A 2500-nucleotide genomic window follows, 5' to 3' on the forward strand; every position below is an offset into this window, starting at 1 on the left:
GTAGTGCCATAACCTCTGTACCATGATCTTCCACTGTCTTGGGTTAGAGTTCTCATGCTTGAGGGTACTCTCGGGCACACTGTTCTATCTTATATCTTTTTCTCTTCCTCTTGTTTTGTTAAAGATTTTATAGTTTATAAAGTGATATTTATCTTAATATTGTTGCTCTTCTTAAAATATTTTCTTTTTTCCTTTCCTCACTGAGCTATTTTCCCTGTTGGAACCCCTGAGCTTATAGCATCTTGCTTTTCCAACTAGGTCTGTAGCTGAGCAAATAATAATAATAATAATAATAATAATAATAATAATAATAATAATAATAATAATGATAATAATAATAATAATAATAATAATAGTTTAGGAAGTTAAGTATTAGTGATAGTAATGTAAAATGTGTTTTAACCACAATTTTATTTACATAAAAGGTACATTCTTCTTGTAATGGTCTTAAAACTAATTTAACACAATAATTGCTTAATTTTTTACTTGTTAATTTCTGGTATTCTTGGCAACAGGCGTAGTATTTTTTGGATGCCAAAGTTAATCCTTATAAAATTTGCAAAATTGGAGGGTTGGAGAGACATAGGGGTGGGGTGGATGCATTGTAGTGAGGTTTGTATTTCTACTATTGATTGATGCTGCATTGCTTGCATAGTTCTTTTATCCCCTGATGGAGGAATTGGTGAGAGTGAGTCCGAATTAGGTACATTTCCGGGTATGAAATCTTCATCTGACGTGTCGTCTTCTGAATTTTCTATTGAACTCTCTTTGTCTTGTGTGAAATACTGCATATTCTGTTAAATATTATGAGATGCTTGAAACTCGCTTTCTCTTCTTTTACAGTTCTGTTGTCTGTTGTTCCTCTTCATGGTGTTTTCTACCTTATTTGTTGTTTCTTCAGAGAAATGGATCGTTAGTAAATTGTTATCAGCTGTTTATCATTGAGGGGTAGGATCTTCCTTAACGCTGACAAAATTTTATTGCTATATTTGTTATTAACGCAAATGTTGTGTCACCTTATATATTGTTTGTCTATTCACATGACTCTTGAATCGTTGTAAACGTTTTAGAGGCTGTTTGAGCAAAGATCTGGCAGTGATTTTACCCTTCTGGAAGTATAAACGTTATAGATACTGTCTGAGCATTACCTTGACTATTCCCTGTGTTGGCAGCTCATACTACGGCGTAACTTGTGCTGTCATTTATAGTAAACATTGCATCTCTGTTCTCCTTTATCTCTTGTTTTTTCTTTTTAATTAGACCCTTGCTCAATGGGCCTTTTTCTGCTAAATTTTTACGTTTGTTGATCGCATTTGACACATTTCTTTGTATTTTCTGTACATTACTTGTATGTATGGTCATATGATGAGCATTAAGAACATATTTTGAAGTTTTCATCTTTAGCACATTCCTTATTCAGATGCTCATAAGAATAGCATTTATAGCAAAATGACAATTTCTTGGGATATGTTGGTAGGCTATGAAGAGGCCTCCCTCAAAGTCTCTCTTTGCCATCTTCGGTATTTCAAAACTTATTTTCATAATGTGGGGATAATTTAGAATTGTTATCACATCATCCACTTTAGTCCAGTCATTTTTCCTTTCAATACTTAATTTAGGTCCTTTTTCTCCTTATTCTCTTGTTACATCCAGATGTTCAACAACGATTGTTTTGGCAGCGTTATATTCTAGGGGGCCAATCACTTCAAAATGTTCGTTTTGAACGACTGCCTTGTTGTCCGTCTTGAAGATCTTATCCGAGTCATCTTTGTCCACATAAACGAAAAATTAGTTAGCATGGGCTACTTCGTGAACTCTGACCCTAGCGGTGCCAATGCAGTCCCACAACCGTAGCCTTGTGCGTGGTACACCCTGTGACTTGGAACTAAGGTCTTGCATCTTAATCTTCAGTTTGTATCATCGCATTCTCTTTTCTAGAAGTTTTTCCACAAAGAAGGGTGACACATAAACCTATCTTTGATGGCACTGAAAGAAAAGCCAAAATGAGGCTGGTGACCTAAGGTCAAGGATTGATTTTTTTAAAGAACCAAACGGGCCACTATCCTTGATATCTAGAAGAGGAGCGAAGTACACGTCGTACCCTTGTGAGTTTTAGAGGCATTGGATAAATAGAATATCAGATACCTGATGTCGTTACATTAACCAGTGTAGTAACAACTTACAACTCTCTAGATAACAGAGGCTATACTTATAAAATAGAATAATTTCCACAATTATTCCCAATGTGGATTCTTAGATGGTTTAATTGTTTGTTAATTTCTTTGGGTCCTTAGGATGAGAAACTATTGTATATTAATTATATGTATATATATATATATATATATATATATATGTATACTGTATATATATTTATATATATACATATATACATATATAATATTTATATATGTGTGTATACTGTATACATATAATATATATATATAGATATATATATATATATATATATATATATATATATATATATATATATATATATATA

The sequence above is a fragment of the Palaemon carinicauda genome, chromosome 45, assembly GCF_036898095.1.
Source record: "Palaemon carinicauda isolate YSFRI2023 chromosome 45, ASM3689809v2, whole genome shotgun sequence".
NCBI classification, from domain to species: domain Eukaryota; kingdom Metazoa; phylum Arthropoda; class Malacostraca; order Decapoda; family Palaemonidae; genus Palaemon; species Palaemon carinicauda.